Source organism: Macrobrachium rosenbergii, chromosome 52 (assembly GCF_040412425.1).
Source record: "Macrobrachium rosenbergii isolate ZJJX-2024 chromosome 52, ASM4041242v1, whole genome shotgun sequence".
NCBI classification, from domain to species: domain Eukaryota; kingdom Metazoa; phylum Arthropoda; class Malacostraca; order Decapoda; family Palaemonidae; genus Macrobrachium; species Macrobrachium rosenbergii.
The window spans coordinates 10,148,611-10,175,714 of NC_089792.1; the positions used below are offsets into that span (position 1 = coordinate 10,148,611).

At 35.1% G+C, this 27,104-nt stretch overlaps 1 protein-coding gene across 1 annotated transcript in view; it reads right to left on the minus strand.

Annotated features, from left to right (window-relative positions):
* LOC136833675 (zinc finger C2HC domain-containing protein 1C-like) overlaps positions 1-27,104 on the minus strand; it is a 183,544-nt gene that overhangs the window by 104,625 nt on the left and 51,815 nt on the right. Inside the window, exon 2 of the mRNA XM_067095847.1 lies at positions 11,889-11,944. The gene's annotated coding sequence lies outside the window, so the exon portion shown is untranslated. The remainder of the gene's footprint in view (positions 1-11,888; positions 11,945-27,104) is intronic.

Genomic DNA, 27,104 nt, shown 5'->3' on the forward strand with positions numbered 1-27,104 from the left:
GAGTGGTAAAATGATTTGCAGTCGACGCACGTTCCTGCTGAGGAATGTGAAGATGGTCCTTTGAATCCTCATGAGATGTGATTTCATGGCGTTTCATCTCTCTCTCTCTCTCTCTCTCTCTCTCTCTCTCTCTCTCTCTCTCGATCTATCTTTTCTGTCTCAGCCTCGCCTGTTTAATTTTCCTTCCAGAAAATTAACTCAGAATGATATTTTCCATAACACCTGATTTACTGAAAACCTAAACAGGTCTTTCACATCAAAATACATCATTCCTCAGTCTCTTTCACAGGCAAACACGAAGCTGAAGTCGCTGCCACACTGCAGAGTCGAGACGCGCGAGAACAGGTTTTAAGGTGAAAATGCTCCGAATGCCTCCGCATTAATAGGTAGCGGTTTTTAGTGACCCAGCTATTCCATGGGTTCTCATCAAAGAAGTCATTTCGAATTTTTCTGCCAAATTTTACATAGGGATTTACAACGATCTCGTGTTGTATTAACTTTTTTATTATTTCTTGATTTTATTTGGTATCCGATTCATTTTAAGTTAGATGCGTTTGTTTGTGTGTCTGTCACACAAACAAGACTCTTGCTGTTTTGTTTGGTGCCTGGAGACTCAACGATGAATTGGTCGAGAGAGAGAGAGAGAGAGAGAGAGAGAGAGAGAGAGAGAGAGAGAGAGAGAGAGAGAGAGAAGAATGTCATCTTTTGTTATTTTGTAAACATACGAAAACTTTTTAGTAAGTTATTGGGAAAAAATTTGCACTTCATTTCAACGATATATTTCAACACGCTGTATTTAACTACTCGAGGGTTTTATAGTGATGACTGTAACATATATATACTGTTTAATATGAAAGAGAAATTTATCCCGTTGTTCTCCAAATGTTTTCTGAATCATTGCTATATATACACATACAGACACACACACACACACACACACACACACACACACACACACACACATATATATATATATATATATATATATATATATATATATATATATATATATATATACACATATATTAATACTGTGTATAAGAGATATGTATATCCGGTTATTCCATATGTTTTCTTGAATCATTGCTTTATATATTTCATTATATATCACACATGCGCGCGCATATACACACACACATATATAAAACAGCGTCTTCTGTAACCCTCCCATGACTTACCACACTGATGTTAAAAGATGCCTATGGCTTTGCTTGATGGTTACCCATCCACATGATGACCATACACAACACTGTTTAACTTTTCTGCTTGAACAACGGCAGCGTTTTTTTAGTCAATTATTTTTCATTCTATCTGGCCACATTTTACTTCCATTTTGATTTTTATCATATTCCATTGTAATTCTTTCTCCATTTCCAAAAGTTTCTCTTTTCTTTCTCACATTAGCAATAATCCATTCCTTTTTGATTAGCTTTATTTTTTCATGTTTTTCTTTTGTTTATTCTCATTATTCTTTGGAGTGTGCCTCTTCCTCATTATTGTATACTTGACAAAATCGAATAATTTCACTTTCACTTATCTTTCGATCTGATCTGTTACCCCTCGTTAATGTTCATTATTCTTTCCATGTAATTAATTTCCAAGACAATTCTCTCTCTACAGTTTACTGCTAAACTCCATTAATTATCAAGTATTTGTCAGTTCCTCAAATTACCTTCATTTATCTCCTTTTACCTTTCTTGCATAATGTGTTCCATTTTTCCTTTTCAATGGTGTCCTTCAATTAGATTCTATTCCATTTTCTGTTCTTTAATGATTTCCTTTCGCTTTTGGTATTGTTTCTCTTTCTGCCTATTATTATCTTTCTCTTGAATGCATTGTTCTCTTTGGAGCAAGCAGTGAGTAATGTACCTGGTTGCGAGTAGACTGTTGCGGGTCACTGCTGGAAATGAGGCGAAAGAAATAGGATATGTAAAGACATAACAGAGTGAGTAATCAATTTATGATTAAAAGTAGGACCTCGACGAGGTAATCCTCATTGAACAAAGGTGAAAACATTCGTCAGTTACTCTCTCTCTCTCTCTCTCTCTCTCTCTCTCTCTCTCTTTGTCTGTCTGACTGTCTCTCATCCATTCTCTCTGTCTCTCTGTCTCTGTCTCTGTCTCTCTCTCTCTCTCTCTCTCTCTCTCTCTCTCTCTCTGTAGTCATTTTCTCCTACATCATGATAAAATATTCTTCTTCTTTCGTCCAGCATAATGACGCTATCAAGTGTCGTCCAGTCACCTTCCTTCCTCCAAGTAGGTTCGTCCATCATGTCCATCAAACGACTTTGTCCATCGTCCTCTCACCTTTGACTCGCGAAGAAAGATAGATGGCAATCCAGAAGTCAATGGCTTCCACGCGCCGCCATTCGCGCCTACCTGTCACCCCGAAGCCTCGTTCAAACCCTTTGTTTACACCACGACAGGAAGGGATTACGAGGGCCTTGAAGGATTATTAGAGAACGTCGTTTAGGACAACTACACCACGAAGGGAAGAAGAAGAAGCTCGCGTGCAACGGACATTAACTGCTGCGTAAAATGTTTCCGTAGATCTTCGTTTCACCTTCATCATCCCCGCGTATTCCGGGAAGTATTTTGGAAATTGAATCATCAACTGCACGGAAGGTTTTGGGTTCCACTTCCTCTGGGGTTTTATGTTTCCTCTCTTCTTCCCTGTTTCCTTTACCTATACAAAGGGCAGAGTCCAAACAGCCCGCCCACCACCCCAATATACCATCACACACACCCCTCCACCCCGTATCACGGTAGCTGTCAAGTTTGGGTTAGCAATTATATTCTACTGTCGTAGGTACAGGCTAAAGAGATTCTAAGATACTGTGTCTTAGTTCTCTCTCTCTCTCTCTCTCTCTCTCTCTCTCTCTCTCTCAATGATAAAGAAAGACAATTCTCCTCTCTCTCTTAGTAATTCAGATCCCAAAGAAAGACAATTCTCTCTCTCTCTCTCTCTCTCTCTCTCTCTCTCTCTCTCTCTCTCTCTCTCTCTCTCGCTGATAATTCAGATCCCGAAGAAAGATGATTCTCTCTCTCTCTCTCTCTCTTTCTGATAATTCAGATCCCAAAGAAAGACACTCTCTCTCTCTTTCTCTCTCTCTGATAATTCAGATCCCGAAGAAAGACGATTCTCTCTCTCTCTCTCTCTTTCTCTCTTTCTGATAATTCAGATCCCGAAGAAAGACGATTGTCTCTCTCTCTCTTTCTCTCTTTCTGATAATTCAGATCCCGAAGAGAGACGATTCTCTCTCTCACTCTTTCTCTCTTTCTGATAATTCAGATCCCGAAGAGAGACACTCACAGAGAAGAGGAACGGAGTATTCCAATAACAATAAATCTCGCGGAATCTCAAGAAGACAGGTGTTGTAGATAAGCCAGGTTGTTAAGGTGACATGCAAGGGTATTCATAACAACACTGAGATCTGTGATTCATCACAACCGTGGTGGATACTTGAGAGAGTAAAGTTTTTTTTTTCTTTTTTTTAACCAACGACTCTTCTAGGATTGATTCTGAGGTGATCTAGGATGAGAATACGTCAATTTGATTGCCCATCTTCTTATCATCCTAGATATAAATATAGAGTAGGATGATTATTGCGGTGTTTAATTCTTTGTTTTTTTTTTTTTTTTTTACTATTTCGAAACAATAACAGAACAACGGTGCTTATGCATACACAGCCAACATCTAAAGCTATCATGAAAACAATGATTTTTTTTTTTTAACTTTCTTTTCATAAATTTTATTATATATATTTCATGTCTTGGTTTAAAAACCAGTTCTCATGTGTTTATGGATTATCTTTCTTGAAATTCTACATATTGTTTTTTTTTTACTGTTATTCTTTTCAGCCACTTAACCATATGGAAATGGCAACTTGATAGATGAATCCATTGCATTTTCATGTGAAATGCCTTCAGTTATCATTATTTATATCCTGAACTTTGTGAAGAACTGTGCCTACAGGAAAAATTGACATCAAATTATCCTTTTTCTTTTGCTCTTATTCGGTAAAATCATTTCTGACAAGTGCCCACAAAAGTTACAAAGGTATGTCAAAGTCACTGAAACTGGCATATAACATAAAATGCCAACGTTCTTATAATCTTTCCAGCCAAAACGTGTATTTTTACGTAATTCACCCCAGATTCAACACCAATTATAAGTTTACCGAACCATTTCGATATTTTGAAAGCATTTGTTTTGATTTGCGTAAGAGAAATTGTAATACAGAACCTAATCAACCTGTCCAAGTGCTTAGATAATCCTTCTAATACAGTGGTTCTTAACCTTTTAATTACCACGCCCCCTCTGAGAGTTGGCCCTTCCCTCCACACCCCCCTTGCGTCTATGAGTAAAATTCCCTCCCAGAATTAAAGGAGAATGAAAAATAAAGAGAAAGAGAAGGGGGTGTTTTTATTCTTAAGCCCGACGAGTCTAAATAGACTAGTAGGCTATAAGAAATTAACGTTATAAGGCGATACTTTTGCATTTTTTCATAAACTTTTGAATATTAGTTCCTCACTCTTGTTGCGAGAAATGATGAACATAATTAAAGAATTTTTAACTTTTTCCTAGGGCTTCCAACCCCTGGAAATTGCTGACGAACCCCAGGTTAAGAACCACTGCTCTAATACCTTCTTCTTATAACGCACTGGTTACGAAGTTCGTGCTTAGGCTTAGTCTTCTTCTTAGGCCACGTTGGTGTCACAGCTTCAATAACTGTCACGCAATATCCTACCCGTGGCGTTAAAGCCCCTGAACTCCAAAGCTGGATCGATCCACAGTGTTCCATTGTACGCTCTCACGTTGGGCCATAAATCAGGTCACAATTGACTGAGCTGGTAACCTTAAAACCCTTCAGGCCGGGGTCAAAGGTCGCCCTGGGTCTGTGGTTCGGGCATCCGTTTAAAATTTGACAAATTAAGAGCAGCGTCAAATGTTAATTGAATATGATTGACGTTCGTCTCGTTGCGTTGATTAGCCCGGCGAGGTGAAGTTGCATGCAATGTCAAGAGTTCGTTCTTTTGCACTTTTCGAAGAAAGTTCTGAATTTTAATTTTAGAAATATTTTGTTCCTTTACGAATTTATTCTCGTGGTCTCCATTCAACCTGTTCTTGTTTGTATTTGGCTGAAATTCGAGACGAAAGAAATTTAACAGACTGTCTATCATATCTACTGTCAATTAATACATTAAAGATACAAGTAAAGATAAAATGAAGCAAAGGAAAGGACAAAGAGGTTGTTAAATACGCAAAGAAAGCCAGATAAAATTACTAGGTAGAGTAAAGATTGAATGATAGTAATGGAATTTAAACCAGATAACAAAAGCTTAAGAAATAATGCAGAAAAGGGAATATAATAATATATATGTATATATATACATATATATATTATATTTATATATATTTATAATATATAAATATATATATATATATATATATATATATATATATATATATATATATATATATATATATATGATATATATAACATAACTGTATATGTCAGTGACTTTGAGACCCGGCCATGGTAAAAAAAAAACAAAAATGGTATCTCTGATTCAGTCCTAATCTCCACCTGACGTTCAAACCGACATTAGCTTTTAGGTAAGTTATTATCCATTCACTCACTGACATTTATTTACCAGTCATATTGAGGTGACACCATTTTCTCGCATATCCCATAATTATTATTCTGCAACGTTCACCTTTTCCTTGCCTGTCAATCCATGTGTAGGAAAGCCAAAAGTAAGCCATAGGTAACAGGGTTCAATACAGCCTTTCATTTCAAACAATTCTCGCCTGTATTTCGCCTCTCCATTAGGACAGATTCCTCTGCGACCAAGACTCACAGTAACGTATTCATCTATAATCTCACCTGTCACAGGTGTGACAGCGTTACTTTCTTGGTTGGGTTTTCTGGAGCATTGTCCTAGAACCACAGAGGTTCTTTGTCCTGAAAACAGTTATTCAGAAGGACCAAGAACCCTCGCGATAATTGATGCGCATAATTTTGGACTGTGGAAGATTCTCCCAGAGGATGTTGTGCCATTGGAATCTCAGAAGTTCAGACGAAGATGCAATGCATTACTATACCCTGAAACCATTCTCCTTGTATTTTACTTACATTTTTGTATATTTTTTATTAAAATGTTAAATTATTTTTCTTTTCTAATAACTGATCTCTTCTTTCTTTATTCCTAATTATTTCTGTTACTTCTTTCCAATGAACACCATATTCTTTGGAAGCTTGAATTTCAAGTCAGTGGCCCCTGTGAGTTTGTTCCATATGAATAGGGTTCCTCTTCTGAATAATAATAATAATAATAATAATAATAATAATAATAATAATAATAATAATAATAATATCGAAGCTATGCTTACGTCCCGTAATAATCTATCAAAATCTTTTATTTTTTAGTTTTTTTTTTTTAGTTCAGAAGACTTTTCACCCAAGGCAAACTTTAGGTAATTGCTAGAAATGAGACCTTAAGGGTTAAGGTCATCGTTGACAGAAACAGCCAGGAGTGAGATAGAAGTGGAAATTAACTGCAAATTCCATGACAAAAAAAAAAAAAAAAAACCTTGGAGCTCATTAAATAATGGTATTAGCTGTAATGCCCGTTATTGCTGTGATGCAAGTGTTATTTTTATACTCTCTCTCTCTCTCTCTCTCTCTCTCTCTCTCTCTCTCTAATTAAATGTTTCATTCCGACATTTTGTTTCGTATTCATGCAACATCACTCTCTCTCTCTCTCTCTCTCTCTCTCTCTCTTCTCTCTCTTCACGTTCAGCTATTATCAGTTCCTTTTCCCTTCTATTGGTAATTCCTTTTTCTGTTGTGACGCCAGTTTTGGTAAACATAAATTCTCTCTCTCTCTCTCTCTCTCTCTCTCTCTCTCTCACTCTCAGCTATTATCGCTTCCTCTTCTATTGGTCATTTTTTTCTACTGTGACGCCAGTTTTAGTAGCCATAAATTCAGTTATTCTCTCTCTCTCTCTCTCTCTCTCTCTCTCTTTTCACGTTCAGCTATTCTCCCTTCCTTTTCCCTTCTATTGGTCATTTCTTTTTCTGTCTTGACGCCAGTTTTAGTAACCGTAAATCAATCAATCAATCTTGAAAGAAGTTGCATCCTCAACTAATAGACAGTTGAAAGTCTCACATTCAAGTACATCATAGAAAACGGGTCTTGGGTACTGACTGGACTTACCACCTTGATCATGAACTTGAACTTTAGCGATTACTGGAACTTGAATTTTCCGACGGTCAGTACTCTCTCTCTCTTTCTTCTTCTTTTCTTCTTCTTCTTCTTCTTCTTCTTCTTCTTCTTCTTCTCTTCTTCTTCTTTTTCTTCATGTTTCCGGAATTGATTTTGTCTCGGCTATATTCTTGAATTTGTGATCATTATTCGGTCATTTTCCCTCCCAGTTCTTTTATTAAAAGAAATTTCTTTTTATTGCTGGTCGTTATTATCTTGTATGACCAAATATTTTACGCTCTGCCAACTATATGTGAGTCGAGTTGTATTATTCTTTTTTGATAATTATTACTTTTATTTTTGCTCTCAGTAAACATCAGAATTTCGTGACTTTACATTTTCAAAGAAAACATTATTAGTCTTTTTTTTCTGTTTATTTTACTCTTAAATATGAGACTGAGGCTTATGCAGTAAGAATGTTTTCGCTGATTTCAAGTATAATAATAATAATAATAATAATAATAATAATAATAATAATAATAACACTGCCTTTCTCTACCATACTCGTAACTACTAGCTCTCTCTCTCTCTCTCTCTCTCTCTCTCTCTCTCTCTCTCTCTCTCTCTCTCTCTCTCTCCGTCATTCTTATATACTTATCACTGCTTATAGATCTAAGCATTATGTGCTTTTAATGTGGATTTGGTTTTATAATTAATTATTTTTTATTGTGCGAAAGTCGTAACTTCACCATCAATGCGATGTTTCTTTTTCCATTGAGTATGTAAGAGAGAGAGAGAGAGAGAGAGAGAGAGAAGTTTTATCTGTGGTTTTTCCTTTGGACTCCTTTAGATTTCTTTTATCATCCTTTATTCTTTTGCTTCCTATCCTCCTCTTTCAAATTTTCTAATCTCGTCTTTCCTTTCACTATGCCATCTTATTAATAACTGATTATATAAAGAGGGACAACAATGACGTTTCCAAAATAAAGCTAAATTGACAAAATTTACTTGCACAGTATTCTGCAAAAGGCTGTTGATTGATAGGCTAGTTCATTCAACCTGGTCACAGATAAAAATAACATGTCGTTATTACAGAGTGAAAACGCACGTGATTGAACCTTGCTTTCAGGCAAAATAAAATGGAAAAGATTGCATTTCTTGAATTAAAGTTCTGTTCTAACACTTTTCACAAACTCAGTCTTCAAAAAGTGTGATGCAAATTCGTTGCTCTTTTTCCGTAAGCTTAAGAAAAATAAGTAAAATTGAATGAAATCGGGATAGAAAAAGTGTGAAGATGTGTGAAGGCCTTGCGGTTATTTGCAAGCCACCATGAAATAAAGTCATGACAGGTCATGTTACGTAGGTCAAAGACCTTTCTTTCTCTCTCTCTCTCTCTCTCTCTCCTCTCTCTCTCTCTCTCTCTCTCTCTCTCTCTCTCTCTCTCTCTCATATTCACATGTTGTGTCTGTATTTGCAGCATGTATACAAAACATAAATACGGCTGTTTTACTTTCAAATCGAGTTTTATTTTCTTTTTTTTTTCTGAGAAAACTTGACGTATTTCCATCTTCTATCCTCCACTTCTATTGAATTTTTATTTTCCACCTTTTTATGGCCAAATTTTAATGTTCTTAACAAATAAATTCACTTTTCCTCTCTCTCTCTCTCTCTCTCTCTCTCTCTCTCTCTCTCTCTCTCTCTCTCTCTCTCTCTCAGCAGATTTTCACGATCAATTTAAACCTATCTCTTTTTGCATTTTCCGTCTCCCATTATTTTTAGTCTGTCCTTCTTCTTCTTCTTCTTCTTCTTCTTCTTCTTCTTCTTCTTCTTCTTCTTCTTCTTCTCTCTACCATCACAGACTTCCTGTCTCCCCTTCCAGGCCCTTCGTATGCTTTCCCGTACCACCCGGAGGCCATTCCCACATTCAGGAGCCGAGTGACCTACTGTAGAAGATTTACTCTGGAAGGGCTTATACAGGTGTGACCGCTTACCTGCCCGCCATTTCCTCTTCTGTCTTCTGACTCCTTTGCTTCGCATTCCTTTTGTCCTCCGCGTGTTTCTTTGTTTGACCTTAATTGCTCTTACTACACCGTTTCTTTTTAACCTGCCAGTTGCTCTAAACCTTTTTCAATTTGGTTATTTTTCCCTTTTTTTTATTTTGTCTACTTTATTTTTAATGTTTTTTTCTGTATCTTGAATGTTACATAGGTGATTATGTTCTCGTTCACTAACAGGTGTTTATCCAAACAATTGCATGTGCATTTCTGGTAAGGAAATGTACAAGAATTTTCACAAAAGAAACAAAAAATTTCAAAAAATTCTACAATTCAAAGCAACAATTTCCCTCTATTCTCAAATAAATAAACGTTAACAATCCCAATAACACTAATCAAATTATTCGGATACAATGATCGGCAACGACAACCGCCATGGTCTCCACCAACAACAAAAACAGTTTTATCCAAAGGAAGACACCCATCGTTCTTTTGGCTTCGGGGCAGACGAACCATCTGTGGGAGGACATTATGCAATGAAGTTGATCTCGGTAATGAGTGGGAATATTTTGTTGGGAGGTATGTAAATAACGTCGACTCTGTAATAAACTAGTTACCGCAGACGGGACTCTCTCGAGTGTGTGTGCGTGAGAGCTTCTTCAGGTAATGCTAACTGTGAGGCCTCTGTAGCTGAGGATCTTACGTTGGGAGCGTTCTTTTAGGTACATTTTTTTTTACCAACACAAACGCGAGAGTTGGGTTATTTTACATGTCATAGGGCATGATGTGTTTCTTTTGAGGGTTAGTTCTCTCTCTCTCTCTCTCTCTCTCTCTCGTGTGTGTGTGTGTGTGTGTGTGTGTGAGAGAGAGAGAGAGAGAGAAAGAGAGAGAGAGAGAGAGAGAGAGCTTCTTCATTTAATGCTAACAGTGAGGTCGCTATAGGGAGTGTTCTCTCAGGTACAATTTTTTTACCAAAACAAACGCGAGAGTTGGATTTTATTGTACATGCCATGGCTTATTATTTGCTTCTGTTGAAGGTTCATTGATACATAATTCATACTCGTTGTGTCAGCCATCTAGAATCTATAATGTAGCAATTAATTCTTTCTTCGTTTTCTTTAGCTTCAATGTACATAAGAACAAAAATACATACATACATACATACAAAGGTCAATCAGTCAGTCAGTATCCTTATACTTAAGAGTTTATTCCGCTATGTATGTAAAATAAGTTTTTAGCCTATAAAGATATCTCATTTATAATGTATACTTAGTCTATAGATGTCTAGTACAGAAGTTTTATACAAGGCCTTAATTGCTCGTTTATCTATCTATTGAACTGTTTATATTTGGAGTTTGAAAAAGGAAACAACAATTAAAAACAATTTAAGCAAAATTCTATCGGGTCCCAATTCTATATAACTAATCAGTCATCAGCAAAATATCATAGAATTGATTACTTCAAACTTCTCATTGACGCGTGCGCATAGCGAGCTTCACCCTGCCCAAATACTAGAGTTACAGGACCACCCAGTGATTAGTGAGGTTGGGGGACATCTGTTACCATGTTACGCGTTTTAGCGTAACCAGCTTTTAACCGGTGACCGAGAAAATGAGTAACATGTAGGTCTGGGTGTTACGGGGTTACGCTGTCTCATTATGCCATTATCGTAGAAAACGGGAGGCCTGTGAGAACGGTATTGCACGCGGGAAAAGGAACAAAGTATAATTTTCCTTGCTTGATTTTTTTCAGGGACACGAAGAGAGAGAGAGAGAGAGAGAGAGAGAGAGAGAGAGAGAGAGAGAGAGAGAGAGAGAGTGTCTTTGGTCCGCTTACCCTTGAAGAGTGAGTCACATTTTCTCACGCTTAAAAGGATGGTCACTGGCTTGCAGATTTTGTGCTTTTTGGAAAAGGCTGAGAGGATGCGTTGTCTTCGTTTTCTTTGTCCTCACAGGAAATGCCGATGAGGGTTTGAAAATGAAAGATTTTTAGTCTATTATGTTTTAGTTTTACAGAAAATGTATTTAATGCTTGGAGTGTGTTTTTCTTATGGAATATTCTGTAATAGTTTTAACAGACGACAGCAGTAGAGTTGCGTCATGTAATATGTGGGTGAGTTTCTTCCTTAGTTTAAATTATATATATATATATATATATATATATATATATATATATATATATATATATATATATATATATGCACTCAAGAACAAGCCATGACGTGAAATGTATTTTCAGCCAATAAAGTTCGCTTATGGTCAAAATCTAACTAAATAGAACTTGAAAAAAATCTTGAGAACTATCATTTTACGTGGTTGAATATTTCAATGTACAATTGAGAGGAGAAAGATAGCAAAGCTTTATCAGTTGTCATATTTCGATATTCAATCAACGAAAAGAACTTGATGTAATTCATCACTGGTTTTAGTCTTACCTAAAATTACCCCTTTGCTTAAAAAAAAAAAATTAACAATAAGGACTCGTATCATTGCTAAAGTAACATTAAGATTACTTACCTAAGTTTGAAATTATACAGTGAAGTTATGCATGCATTCTTGTATATAGTTACTTATTTGCATTCCCTAGATTTTTTTATCCGTTCAAACAATTATGTAAGCTTTAAAATTGGTTTTAAATGATGAACAACAATACATAAAAAAAGTGATGAAGGGCGTATACTCACTGGTACAGGAGAACGAAGCAAATTCTTGCAAATCTTCTCAGTGCAAAGAAGTTCCTCTGAAAAGAGAGAGCTGATTATTAGGAAAATTCTGTTCTTAGTTGAATAGATATATGTATATTTATATGTATATGTATATGTATGTATATTTATATGTATGTGTGTATATATAAAATATAAATATATATATATATATATATATATATATATATATATATATATATATATATATATATATATATATATATATGATAGAACTAACAATTGATGAAATTATGTTATTTAGTTAAATGGAGGTTCAGAGGTGCATATATATATATATATATATATATATATATATATATATATATATATATATATATATATATATATGAATGTATTATGCATGTATGTATGTAAATTATATGCATGCATGTATATATACATATATATATTTATATATATAAATATATATATTTATATATATATGTGTGTGTGTGCGCGCGTTCAGGCCTGATGCGCTCGTACACATACAGCACACATTCCAACACAAAAGAATGCTCCATTACTTTGTCTAGCCATCCCAGAATCCTTGTACAGTGAATTTGAAGGTTACTGTAGCAATGGACCCTCCGAGTAAACATAGAATTATTGAGCAGTTTCTCTTGTAGCCACGCCCCTAGGATCTGATCCTTAGCTTTGTCAGGTACGGGGACCCAGGATGTGTAGATATAGTTGACCACCCTCCAGTTATTCCCAATTATTACTGTGTTCTGTTCCTATTGCATCTTTTGCATGGCTAAGTATAAGGAACCATGCTAAACACACACACGCACAGATATATATATATATATATATATATATATATATATATATATATATATATATATATATATATATATATATATATATTTCCATATATAAATATATATATATATTTATTCAAGTGTGTGTATTTAACATGGTTCCTATACAGATGCAAAAATTCTCTACACTAACGACAACCTATTTACTTACCTAACAAGCTATAATATATGACCTTGAGGCTTGTAATAATGTTTACTCCCCTTCCGCATATAATTTTACCCCAAATAAATTCCCATCTGTTCATGTACATCGCAACACCATTTCACAGTCTGTTGACTGAAGAATGCTTCATTAATCTCTACGATTATAAGAGAATAATGTTACATAGAGCGTTGCCCAAAGGAAAAGAGTCTCTCGCCATTTTTTGAGTGTTACGCAGAGTGTTCCCAAAGTAGGGAGTCTCACTCCGATTTTTACTCTGATGGCTGAGCACATCTGGTACGATCGAGTTACTACCAAATCTATCTTAGTGACCAAGGCGTTTTTTAGCTAATGCGTATTCCTGGAAGTCGGTTGCGTTTCTTGTCTTACGTTGCATCCGAAGAATTGCAATTATTTTATGTCTATTTGCCAAGTCACTTTTCTGCGCAGTGCTGTATAATGTTTTGATCTTTTAACAAAATCTACGGAGGTTATAAGTAAATTTTGCGCTCATGTAGATTCTAAGTAGAAGAATGGAAAGTTCTCACGGTATGATTGTTAGATTAATTTATGGTTACTAAAACTGGCGTCACAATATCTAGGTATTGACGCCATGATAAAAAAAAATTTAGAAAACTAAAAAATAATTAAATGGATAAATTTGAAAGGAGTTTCACATATTATTGATTGATTGAGAGAACGTTGATATTTATTTCCAGCTTTTATTTATTTATGTGTAAGTTACGTGTTTCGTTCTTAGCTGACAATCTCAGGCTACTTTGCAGTTTCAGGCATTTATGTATATTTCTTCGTCCAGCATGAATTTGTAAATAATATTTTTTTTTATTATTACTATCTCTAATTTGTTATCACTTCAGGAGCAATTACAGCATCCCTGTAATTTGCAACGGTCTTATTGTGCATAATTACCTATTATTCATAATGAAATCTGATGGTAAGTACTATGAACATATTAGATGTAAATTTTAAGGCAAGATCAGTGAAACAAGTTTTAATTGTACACAGTCATTCAGCTGAGTTTATTGTTAGTTTCTCAAGTCCCACAACAGAGTCAGATGTTAACTTGAGTTGCAGATAAATATACGTTATGTGTGTTTCCACATGTGACCTTGTACCACAGTTATAATCTATCTCTACAGCATCGCATCATAATTTACACAGATAAATGTAAAATGGGAAGAAAATTTAAAATTAGTCAGAAACAAAAAAACATTTTGTTTACATCCTCATCATAAACCTGATCTAATTAACCAATCCTCATTATAATTATATTCATTCATCTTCATTATAATTATATTCATTCCTTCCATCATTCTGTTTTTACAACATGCGTTAGTACATCCACAGTCTCAATCACATTTACATACACACACACACACACACAGTTATGGAGAAAAAAAAATGAAAGTTGTTTCGCGGTTGTAAAAGAGAGTTCTCAGAAGCTGACGAACTCCCATCGTCAGCCATTGAGAAAGATGTATGGGTTTAGTGTGCGCGCGCAGAAAGTGCGTTCAACTATCCAGTAGGGGAAAACGAGTTTCTCCTGAAGATGGATTGATCGATCAGTGCGAGTCATTTGTATTTTGTTGTTAGTTGAACGTGTTCCAAACAGGGAAAAGTTTCGAGTTTCTAAGTGTTTAAGTATTTAAGTGGTTTACCCATTTACGATATTGTGTGAGTTTTTCACAATTTGACAAGTATTTACGCCACTTTTAGTTTTTATGCTCATATGAAAGTATACACACACACACATATTTGTATATATATATATATATATATATATATATATATATATATATATATATATATATATATATATGTGTGTGTGTATATATATATATATATACATATATATGTATGTATATATATATATATATATATATATATATATATATATATATATATATATATATATATATAATATACACACACATATACATGATTATCACAAAACTAAATAAATAAATAAATATATATGTGTATGTATATATATATATATATATATATATATATATATATATATATATATATATATATATAGAAATATATATACCTCTAGATATTTAAATATACTTCATTACATTCTGCTAAAACTGTCATTTCCAAACCATTTTATGTCTGCCACCCCGAGCCAAGAAAAAGAGGTCAGAGATGCCATTTGGGCATAACATTACGTCAAATGGAACAAAGGGTGTAAAGGCTATAGACTCAAGGCACACCTCCCTTCACGCCTAGACTATGAGGCCTGAAAGAAGGTCACCGAGGCTAGAAAGGGAGTCTAAGCCCTGAAATGTTTCGGCCGTGAGTCACAGAAAGAATTTGTAAATGAGACCTACGCCGCCGAGAGTGCTTTCTCTGGCTCCGGGGCGGTTTAGGAGACATTCCTCTCCGGGGTAGAGCATAAGTCACGGATGTGTGCTTCCCGGTTTTCGTGACGCTTACTTTTTTTCTTGGAATGTCTAAGCTTCGCGATCACGGTGCCCTTGTACGCATACACTCACACACACAAACATATATATATATATATATATATATATATATATATATATATATATATATATATATATATATATATATATATGTGTGTGTGTGTATATATATTTACTGATATATAAATGAATATACATACACGTATATACATATTTATGTATATGTATATATACACATATATGCATATATATATATACATATATGTATATATATGTATATATATTACTGATATATAAATTAATATACATACATGTATATACATATTTATGAATATGTATATACACATATATATATTATATATACATACACACACACATATATATACATATATATATATACACATATAATTACATAGTCGTGCAAGTATGCCAATGTATGTGCAAATATATGGAAAGAAACCAGTGTTAACAAAGTTGAAATGTAACTCCACGTCTCTAGTGCAAATTGTGCTGCCAACAACCTCTTCCTCGTGTGACGGCTCGATTACCTTAATTACCTTTTATATACCTTTTATATCGAGAATGGTTCCAAATTTTGGTGGCACAGAGGAAGAAGCTGCGTTCCAGAGTTTACTGATACCACAGCGTAGTGGGGGTAATCTAACTGGTAGACTCTTTCGTTCACAATCTCCACAGGACGTACGTGAAAAAGTGGAGCCTTTTCGGGAAATATTCTGATAAGAAAGAACCGTTTACTTCAGGTTTTCTTTAGTCTATGCGAAGAAATCTACTGGTCTGAGGTAGCGCTTTTATTAAGATTTTATTAATGCATTGTGAAGAGTGATCCTCAAGAAACACGAAACTCTAACACGAATTCAAACTCTTCACGAATAGCACCAAGAGCAAAACACACTCGATCGAAACTGTGTGACCAGAGGACACGGCCACAGCTGGAAGTGGCATGCGAAGGTCACTTCGCTATAGTTAATGAACTGGGGAACCACCTTCAATGTCACGGGTAGTTATCGGTGTCTCTACTGTCTCCCAGGACCTCGAATTTGTAGTTAGAGCTTATTCAGGTGCGTCACGCCACCTATAAGAAGATAAGGTTATCGCCATGGAAGACGTGCCTATGGAATTTGCACGACACGCGCGAGGGGTCGTTAAAAATTCGTAAAACCATGAAACTGGCCCCCCTTTTTCGTTCCCTTTTTACGTAATTATGCCTTCACGAACTTACGCAGTCTTTTCTGGGATAAGTTGACTGAGCTTGACGGCTGTTTTAAGAGTTGTGACGAGTAGAAGAATTCCTTTGTTACAGGACAGGCAAGTCCGTTATTAGGCAGTACATGAACTGGGATTAGGTGTCATAGTTCAGGTATATTACGTAGGTATTACGGTTTACTCAATGATAATCATTCTCTCTCTCTCTCTCTCTCTCTCTCTCTCTCTCTCTCTCTCTCTCTCTCTCTCTCTCTCGTTATTAGCCAGTATATGAACAGGGATCAGGTACTCTGGTTCAGGTATATTACGTAGGCATTACGGTTTATTCAATGATAATCATTCTCTCTCTCTCTCTCTTTATTAGGCAGAATATGAACAGGGATTGGATTAGGTACTCCGCTTAAGTTACGTAGGTATTACTGTTTACTACTCAATGATAATCATTTTCTCTCTCTCTCTCTCTCTCTCTCTCTCTCTCTCTCTCTCTTGAAAGCTTCTAGTATTTCAACTGTTCCTTTGTCTTTGGAATAATATTGTTGCTTTACTTTACGGGACACTCACATTCAGCATCGCATGATTTGTTGCATCGAAGGATATCAGTTTATGAATTGTATTCCAAAACATCTGTATTGATTCTGCCCCTAAATTTGCTTTAGATTTTCAGAAGATCCGCCACTTGCGTACACTGACTCATGTGAAAATATCCTTAATCGCACATAGGCGATTATTTTTTAAATAGCGGATTTCAGTTATGTGCGTGTGTGTTTGTGTGTGTGTGTGTGTGCATATGTTAAGTCTTTGTTAAATTCTCCGTTTCTGCTATAATGCCTGTTACATCTGTCGTTTGGCTGAACAAAGATCGTCATTCGTTTGCAAGTTGCGGCTTTTTTCGAACGAATGTCTCTTCATACATAACTCCCCCTCACGCCCACCCCACCCACCCACCCACCCACGCCCACACGCCCACCCCTACCCCTTACCCCAATCTCCCACCTCCCAAACCCTTATTCACGCTTTCAGGAAATCTTGAGAATCTTCACGATAACATTCATAATTAAATAGCATTCTAAATTATCTTGGGAATGTGTCCTTGCCTCTTGCATTGAGGGCCTTGTCCTTGAGGTATAAGTGGAATTAATTTAACGAGAACACCTCAGTTCCTGATAGAATATAACAAAATCCCAGTGTTACTTCCTTTGAAGGTGATCTTGAAGATCTGTAGCTCTTTGGTAAGCATTGTGTTGATGACTAAATTCTTAAGATATTCGTGAATTTTTCCAGTCAAAGTCACAATATTGCTTTCTTTAAAAGTGAACTTGATCTTTGCGAATCTTTTCGTGGTGGCTATAAATCTCTCAGGTGTAATAGCAACAGAGTATTTATAGATGTATATATCGAAAAGACAGATGGGGATGCCCTAGCCTTTCCTGTCTCTGCCTACTTTGACATCTTCCAGTTTTGTTTTACTCAACTTCCTTTGTTTTCTTTTTGTTCTGTTTTTCTGGTTTTAGAAGACTTATAAAGACACCTTTTAAGAGTTGCCTTACCGCTTCGACGGTTGGATCAGCATATATTGGAAAGCAGATATATGAATACCTAGATTTGATGATATAATGTGTATTATTACTATTATTATGCTGCACCTGCTGCTTTTGCTTCACGGTGAAACACATCTATAAAGTCTCAATCCAGTGCCATCATTTCCAAATGCATATCATTGCGTTTCCTTTCCGTAGAAATTTGTCTTTACGCTCCATAAAACTTCGGCGATCACTTTCTCTTCGCGATTCGGAAAAGTGAAGCCCAGCTGCTGATTGCATTACCGATGGGAACCTGTGGACTCGGCCCCGTGGTTCCGGAGTTTTCCCCGACATTGCGAGAAAAAGATGTCGCTACTTGGGGAATGTCGCCAGAATTACGGTACAGAAGATGTAAACGCCATAAAACTTCGTTTATTAGTTTAGATCTTTAACGTCAAGGACAATTAATGACACAGGAAATAAAAAAGGTCAAGATTAAAGCTTAGGAATACCAAATGTACACAGTCATTTCAATGCATAACTGATAAGTCTTGCTGTGAAATCTCAAGAAAAAAAAGAGAATGTCGCCAGAGTTACGGTACAGAATATGTAATCGCAGCGGAGGGTTCGTTTATTAGGTTAGAGCTTTAAAATAAAGTACAATTAATGCCGAAAGAAACAACGGAATTAAGATTAAGTCTTAGGAGCACAAAATATACAAAATATACGCCATTATTTCAATACAGCACAGGTAAATCTTGCTGTGAAATGTCCATGATATAAACAGTACAGAGATCTGGAGAATCCCAAAATCAATGATCTGGCGTTATTTTGGAACGTTACGTCATGCTAATGACATGATGCATGTCATATACCACGTCACTGGAATAATTTCATTCGTATTTACTTTTCATTTTTTTTACTTTATGTCGACGGTGTTCGTAATATCAACAATAGGTCGAATCATAAATTTCAGGCAGGTAAATGTGTTCATCACAAATTAGTAATTACCTCAAAATTCGACTTAAAAGGGTTAGTACGTAACTTCAGCTTAAGTGGGGAAAATTTCTCACGAAACTTAAGTGCATCATTGTACGCCACTGGATTTCGTCATGGACTGCAATGACGTCATTAATCTGGAAGAGAAACTGAGATGATTTTTGTCCACATTACCTTATGTCACTCATTTTTATTGACTTATTGATTCTGACTTGACAAAGAATCCACATCGAGTATTTGAAGAAATAATGAGAAAAATACTGCATTACAGAGACGTGGTGCTTTGAGATTTAAATCTCTCTCTCTCTCTCTCTCTCTCTCTCTCTCTCTCTCTCTCTCTCTCTAATCCAATCTCTCTCTCTCCCGGGAAAATCTTCTCTCTCTCTCTCTCTCTCTCTCTCTCTCTCTCTCTCTCTCTCTCTCTCTCTCTCTCTCTCTCTCTAAGTAATCCGAATAAAGCATTTGAAGAAATTCTATGGAAAATAATTCATTACAAAGACGTAAGACTTTAAGATTTAAAAAATTCTATGGAAAATAATTCATTACAAGACAGAAGACTTCAAGATTTAAATCTCTCTCTCTCTCTCTCTCTCTCTCTCTCTCTCTCTCTCTCTCTCCGCTGGATTTGGCTGACTGATGTAAATGACCTTTAGCCTTGCACTCCACTTCCTCGTTGACCTTGGCTTCAGGAGATCAATTCGTAATTTCAGTTTTGACGTTCGCAAATTGCGTTTGATAATTACGATGTCTTACCAGGCTGGTAAAAAAGTTCGGAAAGGATTTGAGCCTAAATTGATCAGTTTTTAATGATATATAAATCTCTAATGGTTTTATTTTCAAAACTATAAAATAACTTTATTGTCTTTTGGTCGATTTTACAACTTTACATCTCAGTCTTGATAAAAAATATCAGTTCTTTACTTAAGTTTTAATCTCTATATTAGTCTTATCTATATCGTTTATTGTACTTTTTATTCGATGTAATAATCTTATTTATATTATTTATTATGCTTTTTATTGACTTGTCTTTTTTTGAAAGAGGAGAGATCAGTCACTGGGAAGCTGAGATTAAGAGAGAAGGAGAGAGGGAGGTTAATGATCGCCTTTTTGTACGCCGTGACAATGTCAGTCAGCTTAGCGGTATTGCATAAACGCTTCTTCTTATTAAAGGGAAGGTCATGATTTCTTAATCGCCGCTGTCGTATGATGAAAAAGTCGTTCTTTCTTGCCTTCATGAATAATTAGGTAATACTCGTCTTTTTCATTGGATTATACAGCATATTTCTAAAGTATATGTATGCTTGTATATTTATTAATTTCTTGAAACATTTCCTTTACATTATCTTCAGAACAAGTGATTAAATTTTCTAAACTTTATAATCTAAGTCACAGAACTCACAGATGATCATACATTAATAGATGATCATATATATTATGTATATATATATATATATATATATATATATATATATATATATATATATATATATATATATTATTTATATATATATATATATATATATATATATATATATTCCTTTTTACTTTCTCATGTACACACAAGTTCATAAAAACACATACACACACACACACACCTCATTAATATTATATATATACTAATAATATATCTACCCTATATATATATATATATAATACCTACATACGTTTTACCAGTCTATTTTGAATTCATCAGCACTGCATATACATATTTTTCCTTTCTCCTCAGGAAGTTCACTTGTGCACAGTTACATCAGCCTCGTTAATTTCCACAACTAAGAAATATCTACCCTATATACCTATATATCCTCCTATTTTTAGTCTGGTGGATATTCCTCGGATATATTATATATTTCGTTGCCGTGGAATGTTTTACTGGTCTTTGCGTAATTGTTTGTATATATATATATATATATATATATATATATATATATATATATATATATATATATATATATATATACATATATATATATATATATATATAGTGTATGTATTTACATATATACATGTGTGTACGTGCGGGCGTGCCTGTGTGTCTATTCCTGAATCTACATTTCTGTGCGCATAACGGAGAGGCAAACAGAGAAAAAGCAAGAAAGAAAGAGAAAGGGGTCAAGTTAATAACCTGATAAAGACAGCACGTGACCGCGCCGCTATTCTCATGCGTAATTTATTACCTGACCTTCAGAATTATATAGTATTTTCGTTCGCGCGATGCAACATTGCATTTCAGGATTTATTCCGATACGCAGCATATTTTATCGCTGGTCAAACGTCTGCTTTCTCTACTTCATATTATTATTATTATTATTATTATTATTATTATTTATTATTATTTATTATTATTATTATTATTATTATTATTATTATTATTATTATTATTATTATTCAGAATATTGAACCTTATTCATATGGAACAAGCCTACAGGGGCCATTGACTTGAAATTCAAACTTCCAAAGCTCTGTATGTATATATATATATATATATATATATATATATATATATATATATATATATATATATATATATATATATATATATATATATATATACACTCACACCACTGTGGGTTTCTTCACCACTTTAGTGACGCATGCTATTATGATATTTTTATGAATAGCATCAATAATAATTAGAATAATGAAAGATTCATATTACTTACATTTTTATTTATTTATTTATCAGCTTAGTAATCTGGTTGTTTTTCTCATATCTGATCTCGTTTTTTTGTGTTTCCAATTACCCTCCTTTACTTCTCTTCGAATGAACACCATATTTTTGGAAGCTTGAATTTCAAGTCAATAGTTTCTATGGGCTTGTTCCATACGAATAAGGGTTCATCTTCTGAATGATAATAAAAGTTGGAAATACCTGTACAAAAAGAATAACCTTGTAACCCCGTCAAGGCTTATTGATTTCCTAATCACGAGAAGGTTTTACTGGGAGTAAAAGAATTCTCTCTCTCCTAATTCTTCAAAGGGCTAAAATGGAAGACTGCAGTATCTGCAAAAATACAAAACTGAGAAAAATGGTGGATACTGCAGTTTTCTCTTGTTTTACTACTGATTTTGCAGATACTGCAAATGGGGCCCCCCTAAATAAAACATTGAAGAATCATTCTGAAACTGCAGTAACTGTGTATTAGTGTTTCACGAGTCCAATAAGTGGCATATCTCAATTTCGAAAATTTTATAGATACTTTAGTTTTCCATTTTAGGGCTGTGTTGACTAAGCAAGAGTTCGTGCTGGTACAGGGCCACCTTCAGCTAAAAATAAAACGTATTGTTTCTCTTAATTTGAACTGACGCTATAATCACTGGGTATGTCATCCATTTTTCTCGTAAAGGTTTATCTTAATCAGGAAAGAGTTAACCTGTGTAAATATCAGGCTGTCTAATATATGGTTAGATATATATATATATATATATATATATATATATATATATATATATATATATATATATATATATATATATATATATATGTGTGTGTATATATATATATATATAGATACATAAATTTATATATATATATATATATATATATATATATATATATATATATATATATATATATATATATATATATATATATATATATATATATATATATATATATATATATATATATATATATATATATATATATATATATATATATATATACATATATATATAGAGAGAGAGAGAGAGAGAGAGAGAGAGAGAGAGAGAGAGAGAGAGAGAGAGAGCACCGAGCACTTGAAAATTGCTCGAGTAAAATAAATCAAATAAAGAAGAAAAACAGTGAAAGTGCAAAACAAAAAGATAAAAAGAAGAATTAAAAAGTAAGGAAAGGGAAAATAAAATCACGGGCTTATGCAAGTGAAGAAGTCAGTCCTATTTACAGAATTTCCCTCTCAGTCGGGAAAATAAAACACTGTAAATAACTGCTAACAATGAGGTGCTCCGAAGCGTAAACGCCGGAGCGCATGCGCGGATAAGCAAGCATCCAAGCGCGCATCGAGAGAGAAAGTTCGAAAATTTACGCGTTTGTGAAAAACACATTTTATTAGTCGGTTGAAGTTTCGGTGGCCGGAAATAAAGTCACAGGAAAAAAAGTCACGGGGGAAAAAAGTCACAATTTGGCTAGGAAAAAAGTCAAAGGACAAAAGCCACGGGAAAAAGTCACATTCATTTATGAAAAATGGCCACATTAATTTATGGTAATAAAGTTACAGGGAAAAATTCACAATATTTTTGGGGGGTCATTATCATTATCATGTTTACAGTCTTTTGTTTATGTTTATGCGGAAATCTCCAACTTGCTTGTACTAAACACGCCGCAAAGGTGGATACATACCGGGTTAAAACCCTTGGGGGTCACTCTAGGAAAGATTAATGTGACTTTATTCCTGTGATTTTTTTCCCTGTGACTTTTTTCCTGAGACTTTTTTTCCTGTGACTTTTTTGTGTGACTTTCTTTCCTGTGACTTTTTTACCTGGATTCTAAGTTTCAGATTCGGTGACCCATTTAATATGAGTCTGAAAAACTGTAGTCTGTTCACTTAACGATTATTTGTTAATTTTTGTTATTTGACCTTGAATTTTAGTTTTCTGTAAAAGGAAAAAATCTGTCTTTCGGTGGTCTCGGTATAATCCTGTATGAGCCGCGGCCCATGAAACTTTAACCACGGCCTGGTGGTGGCCTGGCCTATATCGTTGCCAGATGCACGATTATGGCTAACTTTAACCTTAAATAATATAAAAACTACTGAGGCCAGAGGGCTGCAATTTAGTATGTTTGATGATTGGAGGGTGGATGATCAACATACCAATTTGCAGCCCTCTAGCCTCAGTAGTTTTTTAAGATCTGAGGGCGGACAGAAAAAGTGCGGACAGAAAAAGAGAGAAGACGGACAGACAAAGCCGGCACAATAGTTTTCTTTTACAGAAAACTAAAACTAATTCTAGTCCAATACTTCAGCCTATAGTTAGTTTTATTGATGACTTAAGTAAATAATGTATTTGAAACCCTGCGCCCCCTGCAAAAATAAAGTTTTTATATAACACAAAATGATAACACAACATCAGACACTGATGAGAAACTCATCAATAAAAACTAACTTTAGTCCAATACATCATCACTAATCAAGAACACAGTGAAATGAAACTGTTACAAAGGTGTTAAACCCACCCATTTAAGCACTGCACAATCCTCATAGCATCTGACATGTAGTACCTCATAGCACATGAAACCCGTTTATCGCCCTACATTCCATAAAAGTACTAATAAAATTACTGTATTACCTCAAAGTCAGATCTTCGTCTGTAGACTAATTACTCCCCTGGGACGTCTACACCCACACGATTCCGCCATTCAAATAAGTCTTAATAGACGGTTTCTTTTGGGAGGTGGGGTGCAGGGGAGAGGTCCTACCCCCTCCGTAGCAAACGTATCTAATGAGTGGGTGGGTCTGTGTTTCTTTGGGTTGCCATCCCATTGCCCCATTCCCCATGATCCAGTCCCCCATAACTCCCATAACTCATTCTTCATAACCTCAGCCGTGCTGTCAGGTTGAGAGGTTGGTAGTTTCTCCATAAAATGTTTCTTGATTGACAGGGTTGAATTCAGCTGAGACTTTGGTTCCTTTTTTTTTGTGTTTTTTTTTAAATTTCTTATAGATCTTTATGAAGGGGACGGGACTCTATCCGAAGCAAAAATTTATTATTATTATTATTATTATTATTATTATTATTATTATTATTATTATTATGAACTTTGTAGTGCGCTACGCGCACTCGAACCCGGCGCTGTTGTCTCCCCTATCTACCATGCCCCCGTCCGGGACGGACAAACAGGTTTGCAGGAGGAGGGTGGGTGTCTCCCCTACCCTCCCGTTCCCCTACCTACCCAACCCCCAACCGGGCGGACAAACAGACAGGTTTGCAGGGGGTGGGTGGCTGTGTCATGTCTCCCCCTACTGTCACCCGGGGGAGGATAAACAAGATCCACACGGATTTTATTATTATAGATTATTATTATTCAGAAGATGAACACAGTTCACATGGAGCAAGCCCACAGGGCCACTGACTTGAAATTCAAGCTTCCAGAGAACATGATGTTCATTCGAAAAAAGTAACAGGTTATGGAAAATGCAGAAGGAGGAGACCAGCTATTAGAAAACCAGACAAAGTGCCTGTATCCAAAGGTACTTACTTCCAAGTTTGGTTGAAATCGATCTAATGGTTCTGGAGAAGGTGAAAATATGAAAATTTACACCAGGCAGACAAACGGACTAAGGCCTTTGCGGGCTGCCCTAGAGCAAGAGCCCATGCTGGCATAAAACCAGCTTAAGCTAGAAGAAAAATAAGGAAAAGAAGACTAGCATTTCAACACAGGATTATGGACAAAATTAAGGTAATCGGTTTGGTATGAGATTGTCCCTTCCCAAAAAGTTGAAAAACAAGCGAAGAAGCAAATGTGCAGTTACTCAGTAACAAAAAAAAATATATATGAAAAGAAACAGAAATGAACTGTAGAATTATTCAGATGATTTATCACGTCAAACTTGGTATATTGCAGCTCATTGATCCACTGGCCACACATATGAAAACAAAATTGCAGGATATTTCAATCTTGCAACAGCAATGTTGCAAGCAACGCGAAAATTGCCTACCTAGCAAGGCTACTGATTATATGACGGACAAGCTCAATTGTACTTGAAAATAAAGGAAACTCGGACTTTCCTAAATCAAGAAAAAAAGATGGAACTCGTATTCATATGATCCTCGGGAAATAATATACAGAAAAGTGTAATCTAGTGTAGTGTATATGTGTAGACAATTACTTTACTAGTCTCCAATAACCCAGTAATTACCATGAGTGGTGTACCAAACATGCAACAAGGGAGCACTGGAAAGGGCGAAGCAGACATCAGTCTAAAAATAACTTTAATAACACATATTAGGTTAAATAACAAAGTGAATTATATTAATGTTACATAATTTTTGTCGTAAGTACTTAATCGGCTGGTCTGTTGGTATTATTGTTAGTGTTGTGACATGCCTCTCAGATGTCATGGGTTCGCGTCTCCCTCAGGGCGATGAAAAATCACTGGCTCTGTATCATGATCAGTTGCTATCAGTTGCTGCTGCAGTGTTTGGCGGGTCTGTGGTGGGAGGTTGACACCAAAATTCTCTGGAAGCTTGAACTTAAAGTCAATGGCCCATGTGTGCTTGTTCCATGTGAATAGGTTTCATCTACTGTAATAATAATAATAATAATAATAATAATAATAATAATAATAATAATAATAATAATAATAATAATAATAACAATGGCCATGAGTAGTTCAGGATATTCAAGAAAGCCAGGTAGGCCTATAGTGATCAAACAAATAACACGGGAAAAAGAAGCCTTACAGTTTCTTATTACTTAATATTATGAGCGGCTTAACTGAAACGCAAGGATACCAAGATAGACCTGCAAAATAATACCAAAAACAAATAGATTCAAAGAAAGTTTGCCGAATACAATACAGCAACTAACAGGTTTTTTACTGAACGTGTCTGATAAGATATGTAGCAAATGTTTAAAATAGCAACGAATATCATCTTCCATTGGCAAATCACATTATCTGTTACAGGACATACTCTCTCTCTGTGTTCTCTCTCTCTCTCTCTCTTTATATATATGCACATTTATATATATATATATATATATATATATATATATATATATATATATATATATATATATATATATATATATATATATATATATATATATATATATATATATATATATGTGTGTGTGTGTGTGTGTGTGTGTGTGTGTGTGTGTGATGGTTGAAAAAATTAGCAGCTTACACGGTAAGGCGATTTTCTTTCTCGCTTAAAGATTTGGAAGTCTCTCCCTCCTTCTGTTTTCCCTTCAACAGGTGAAAGGTCTCTCGCTTTTATAGTGGTTAAAACCCACTTCTTCCCTCCATTTCCATTCTTCTTGTTTTCTTCGAACCTGGGCTGGAAAAAGGCACAAGGCTGCGCTTCCCATTGAC